Source organism: Alligator mississippiensis, chromosome 5 (genome assembly GCF_030867095.1).
Source record: "Alligator mississippiensis isolate rAllMis1 chromosome 5, rAllMis1, whole genome shotgun sequence".
NCBI classification, from domain to species: Eukaryota; Metazoa; Chordata; order Crocodylia; family Alligatoridae; genus Alligator; species Alligator mississippiensis.
The window spans coordinates 3,999,048-4,005,612 of NC_081828.1; the positions used below are offsets into that span (position 1 = coordinate 3,999,048).

Below are 6,565 nucleotides of genomic sequence, written 5' to 3' on the forward strand. Positions count from 1 at the left end.
GTGCCCCTGAGCCTCTCCTCATAAGGCCTGCTCTCTTGACTTCTAATCATGTGTATGGCTCTCCTCAAGCTTCTCCACATCCTTTCTAAAGTGCGGAGCCAGAATTGGATGCAGTACTCCAGCTGTGGCCTCACCAAGGCCAAGTAAAGCAGGAGGATGACTTCTTGAGTCTTGCTTGAGATGCATCGGTAGATGCAAGCCAGAGCTTTATTTGCTTTTCAGATGTGGCATCGCATGGCTGGCTCATGTTCATCCTGTGATCAATCGTGACCCCCAAGTCTCTTTCAGTCATGATGCTAGCAAGTGTAGCACCGCCGAGCCCGTAAGTACAATGTAGGTTTTTTTCCCCCGAGGTCGAACACCTTGCATTTCTCTGTGTTGAGCGTCATCAGCTTTTCATCCGTCCACCTTGAGAACCTGTCCAGGTCACCCTGAATCCCCAGCTTATCCTCTAGCATGACCACACTTCCGCATAATTTGGTGTTCTCTGTGAACTTAGCCAGTATGCTTCTGACACCTGAATCCATATAATTTATGAATATATTAAAGAGTACTGGTCCGAGTACTGAGCCCTGGAGGATGCTACTGATCACCATGTGCCATGTTGACTCAGTTCCATCAAATATCACTCTCTGGGTCCAATCATGGAGCCAGTTCCCCAGCCATTGGACTGTAAAATTGTTGAGGCCACAGTTCCCCAATTTTACCATGAGGACATCATGGTGGACCAAGTCAAAGGCTTTTTTGAAATCTAAATATATGACATCAACCTCTTCTCTTTTGTCCAGGTGACGTGTCACCTGGCCATAGAAGGAAATGAGGTTGGTCAGGCAAGACCTACCCACATTACAGCCATGTTGGCTAACTCAGAACATTGCCTTCTGTTAGCCTGTTGTTGATGGTTTCTTTGATGATTTTTTCCAAGATCTTTCCAGGGATTGAGGTCAAATTGATTGGTCTGTAATTCCCTGGATCTTCCTTCTTTTCTTTCTTAGATAGACACCGCATTGGCCCTCTTCCAATCTTCAGAAGCCTCACCAGAGCACCATGAGTTCTCAAATATACACACCATTGGTCATGCTATGATGTCAGGCAACCCTTTTAGCACTCTTGGGTGCATTCTGTCCGGGCCAGCTGACTTGTGGATGTCCAGCCTCTCAAGCTGTTCCCTCACAAGATCTTTGCCAATTATAGGTGTATGATTGTCCTTACCCTGGTAGTCCTGTGTCTTGTCAGGCAGGGTGATCCCCTTGGGGTAGGGGAAAACTGATGCAAAGTAATCGTTGAGGAGATTAGCTTTCTCCTGAGTGTCGGTTGTCAGCTGCCCCATTTAGTTCAACAAAGGTCTGATGTTGCCTTTTTTTTTCTGACTTCCCACATATTTGAAGGAATTTTTATTGTCCTTGATTCCTGTAGCCAGTTTGAGTTTGGTTTCAGCCATGTTTTTTCTGGTCCACTCCCTACAGGTGCGGGCCAGTGCTGCATAATCCTCCTTGGTGGTAGTTCCCAACTTCCATCCCTTATAAACTTCTCTTTTTAGATTCAGGAGGTCCATTAGTTCCCTATTGAGCCAAGGGGGTCTCCTAGCCCTTTTGCTACCTTTCCTATGAGCCAGAATGGACTTCCCTTGTGCTTTTAGCATCACGTCCTTAAGAAGCAACCACTCACTGTGGACTCCCTTCCCTGTCAGATCATGGTCTCTCAGGGCCTCAACAACCTGAGCTTGTGAAAGTCAGCTTTCCTAATGCCAAGCATTTCTGCATTGCTGACTGATTTGCCTGCTTTGTGATGGATAGAGAAAGTGATCAACTCGTGATCAGTGTCACGAAGCTTCCCTTCGATCCTCAGTCACTGACTAGATCATCCCCTTTGGCCAGAACCAGATCCAACAGTGCCTTACCTCTTGTCGGCCTGTAGACTTCTTGAGTCAAATAGAGCTCGTCAATGCAAGTAAGGAAGCTTCATGACCAATCATATTTGGCTGAATGCTCTTCCCGTGAGATGTCAGGGTGGTTGAAGTTGCCCATGATGACCATGCACCAAGAACATGCAGCCTTTGCCAGTTCCCTAGCGAATTTGTGGTCAAGCTCTTCCTCCTGGTTAGGACGTCTGTTATAGACTCCCACAGTTATCCCCTTCATCGCGTTCTTTCTGTCTTCTAATCCAGACGGTCTTGAGTCACCCTCCTTGGGTGCCAATCTCTGCTTGTAGGGAAGTGTACTTCTCCTTCACATAGAGAGATACACCCCTGCCCTTCTTGCAACACAATTCCTCCTGTAAAAGGTATAGCCATCTATACCTGTGCTCCAGTCATAGGTCTACCAGGTCTCTATTATCTCTATGAGATCATATTCCTTTTTGCTTAGCAGAAGGTCCAGTTCCTCCTGTTTGTTCCCCAAGCTCCTGGCATTTGTGGACAGGCAGCTAAGCCTGCCACTGAAAGCCCTGGGCTTCCCTGTCCTCTTAGAAGAGTCCCGTGCTTGGGCCGGGGTAGGAGTACATTCCCTTGTGTTACCTGACCTGCTGATGCTGTGCTTGTCACTTCCAGGGCTTGCACTGGTGATTGTCCGTCTGTCTCCTAGCGATCTCGACCTGTCAAGCAGGTCAGCTATTTTGGCCAAGAAGAGTTTCTTTCCCATAGGAAGGGGGTAGAGGCCATCCCATCACAACAAACTGCTGCCTTTCTCTCTGAAGTGTGGGCTATGATTGAAGAAGCTGAAGCCTTCACAATGGCACCAATGCTGCAGTCTTCTGTTGACTTCTTCAATACATCTTTCCCTCCTGTGCCTGTGATCTGCAACTGGAAGGATCAAGGAGAAAACTACCTGTTCCCCCAACCCTCTGAGCCCAGCCCCCAGAGCTCTGTAGTCACTCATGACCTGGCCAGGATTGCTCCGAGCCATGTCATTCATGCCCACATGGAGGAGGAGTATGGGGTAGTGGTTGGAGGGATGGGGAGCATGGGGTAGTTTAGGAATCCTCTCTGCCATGTCCCAGATACAGGTCCCTGGGAAGCATCAGACCTCACAGGCCAGGGGGTCAGGGTGGCGGATATCTCCCTCTGTCCCTCTCAGGAGGGAGTCGCCCACCACAACCACCTGAATCTCTTTTTAGGCGTGACAGCTAGCTGCCTCCCCTCATCCAGAGCTGGTATTTCTGCTAATGTCTTTGCTGGTGGTGTAAGAGGTGCATACCTGTTGCTCTGTTCCAAGGGAGGAGTGACCCTAGCACTGTGTCTTGGGATGACCATCTTCCAAGCATCCCCCAAGTGTGGCTCCCAATTGATCTTTCTGTTGTCCATTTTCATTTAGTTGGGCATCCATTCTCTTTTCTCTTTCTTCTTTAGGAGAAGAACCTGCCTGTAGTAGTCATCAATCTTTTGCTTGTGGTCCCTGATGGCATGAAGTCCGCCCATCTGGGACTGGAGCTCACTCATTTTGGACTCCAGGGACCTCTCTAAGGAGAATACACCAGAGGTGGGGGTGACCTTGCTCCCATTCCTGGTTTCTGGCAGCTGTGCCAGACAGCCCCTACAGCCAGGACCTCCATCTGGGTGGATGCCTCAGTAGCGCAAGGGAAGGGAGCACCAGTTGGAGCTGAGGTGTACCATGCGTCCCCACCATTGCACAGTAATAGGCTATGCTACTACCCACAAACTGCTTCCTCTGTTTGCAGTCCCTGTTCTTTGGCTCCTGGTTACAGGCCAAAATTAATCCTCGAGGTGCTACTGGGATTTGAACCCAGAATTTCCTGTTTACTAGGCAGGCACTTTAACCAGCTAAGCCACAGCACCTCATGGAGGGCAGGGCTATACTAATCATGTGTGACAGGCTGAAGGATGGGGGCAACAGAGGGATTCTGAGTTACCTGTTTGGGACCCTGTTTGCTGATATTTGCCAGACATTTAAAGCTGATTAAAAAACAGAACTCACTGGGAATAGGAAAGAAAGGTGCAGCTCAGCTGTGGGAGTGAAGAAGAGGTTGAAATGTATTGAATGTGGTGGTTCACCATGACTTGGAAGTCAGTGCTCAGGGGGGCTGCACTCATTGGGCACCACTATATATTTTTTCAGATGGGAAGTACTAAGTTGTCCTTGTGGTAGGCTCCTATCAGAATCTTGGCTTTTTGGCTAAAATCAAGTATTTTTGATACCAGGGGGAGGATTTCAAGGCTGGTTCTGGACCTCCCGTGCTGGCCTGGTATTGGAGTAACTCCAAGCCTGGTGCCAGTTCCCTGTAGGGGGAACACCTGTCAATTTTTTTCTTTTTCTAAGGGACAGAAACCTAAATAAATAAAAAATAAAAAGGTTCCCATCAATATGTTTGCCCCATATGTTTTATAGTCATGTTCAGTGTTGGCTATATTTAATCAACTTAACTTTATAGTTGGTTTTCATGGCTGAACATATGCTGCTTTTAGCAACAGTTGAATGATAGACAATGTATTTAGTGAGGTTTTCTTGTATATGAATGTAAGACGAGGGACTTTCCCCCCATATTGATAGGGAGAAAAAAACCTCTCATCTTATATTCAAGTAACTATGGTACCAGGCTCTTAGCTCATATATGACACAGTGCAGTCTCCAAAAAATGATCAGCCTTTGAAAACCACCTGTATGTCGAAGAGCCCAGTGGAGGCTGCATTGTTTCTTGCATCAAAAACGCAAGAAGTCCCTTTGCTACAGATTGCGTATGTCCCTGTGTTACAGAGCAGCTGCCTGCCAGCTGAATCATGAGGCTGCAGTGGTCCCAGGCTGCATGCCTGTCAATAATCTTGGTACATGTCAGGAGAAAGGAACGACTGAGAACGGGATAAATAAGCACTTTGGGAAGAAGATGGTAAAGGGGCGGGTTGGAAATCAGGCTTCAAACTTGATCTGGAAGCATCACTTAGTTTCTGGGCTGAACTCTATCCTTATTTTGGGCCTGACTTCCTTGTTCCTTGGTAGTCTGGAGGGTGTGGGCAGAAGAAGGCAGGGTCTCCAGCAATGATCCCAGCTGGGACCACTCTAGCTACCTTTAGGTGCCTGGATGTTACACCTGCTCCTGCTTTGGTCTCAGCATCAGAGGTATGGAAAGATGACTTAGAAACAGAAATAGAAATATTAAACCGACTCTCCTTGAGCGCCCGTGTGCTCCTGATATATCTGTTCTTTCCTGACATAGAGCTGTTCTTTTGTTTGCAGATCTCTCTCTCACTGCCCCCTTTCTGTATCCTCAGCTCACCACCATGGGCTCTTGATATTATTTATTTAGATACCTACGTGTTTTGGGACTCAAGTTCTTCAGGGAATCCCCACTGTTTTCTTGCATGCTTGTGGAGCACTATATAACCTAGGGCACTATATGAATCAGAGTAATATGAGCGTTACAGAAACTTCACGTGCTCTGTCAGTGGAGCATCTTGAAACAAGATCTATAGTGCATGTAACAGCCTGAGGATCTATAAATACAGCATGGATCAAATTCTCTTGTATGTTGATTTTATACCAGAGTGATTTCCTTAGCTTAGCAGGGGCTGCTCCTGCCTTACACTGGTATTAAATGATGTCAGATGTAGACCTACTGGGATGAGGCTACTTCTAGCCTGCTTGATGGGATCTCTTCAATAACAGAAGTCTCCACACAACTAGGATGGACCCCCAGCTATAACCCAAATGCCACCAAACTCTAAGGATTCACACTTCACATCTAGCTCATTGTCTCTCCATCTCTCCTGGATGCAATACACCTACCTCAAAGGGCTGTTGGGAGGATTTTCATGGAGGACTTTGTGAAAAGAAAGTTTTGTAGTGTAGGTAGATCTGAACAGCACTGAACTACGGGGAAGTTGAGACTCAAATCCAACTTTGTGGCTTTGTCCATCTTCATGTGGAACCGACACCTCTTTGTTTCCTTCTTCTAGTCATATCTTCTCAACTTCTTTGGAGGTAGGAGGCTTCATACCTCCAGCCTTTTCTCACTTAGGATCTTATCAAAAAGCCAGGGAAGACAGTGGAGGTATGCATCAGGCCTTCAGCACCACCTAAAGACCTTCCTTTGTCACACATCTCACACACGAGGAAAGAGAAAAATAATCAATTAGGAAAAGTCAATTTACCTGTGTACACACAAACTTCTCCCATTGTGTCTCTCTAGCTGGAAAGAGCTCCCGGGTAGGAAATCTTTGACAACAGACCTGCCAGAAAAAACATTATCATACTCTCAGGTCTTCTTCCTCTCTGCACCGCCGTGCTTTATCATGATTCACCTTTGCAAACACAAAGGCCCTAATCCGTAAACCACAGCAATCTGTTTTAATGGAATTTGAGGAATTAAAACATGGGCTTGAGATTTATCAGCCAGTTGCTAGGGGAGCTCCGGGCAGTATTTGTTTATGGAATCATCACCGAATAATCCCTTAATCTAATCGTGGGTGATGGAAAGTCGCCATGCTAAAGTGACCCTCCTGGGAAGGGATTGTAAACAAAGAACAGAGCCGAGTGGCTGGGCCTGTATCCAAGAGAAGGCCTCACATCTGGAGTGCTTAGGAGCCATGACGAAGATGTTTTCTGACTTGACCAGT

General features: G+C 46.9%; 1 non-coding gene across 1 annotated transcript; it reads right to left on the reverse strand.

Moving 5' to 3' along the window:
- Nucleotides 1-3,719: 3,719 nt before the first annotated feature.
- Nucleotides 3,720-3,793, reverse strand: TRNAT-AGU (transfer RNA threonine (anticodon AGU)). The gene has a single exon. It is a non-coding gene; the product is annotated as a tRNA-Thr (tRNA).
- Nucleotides 3,794-6,565: the final 2,772 nt, after the last annotated feature.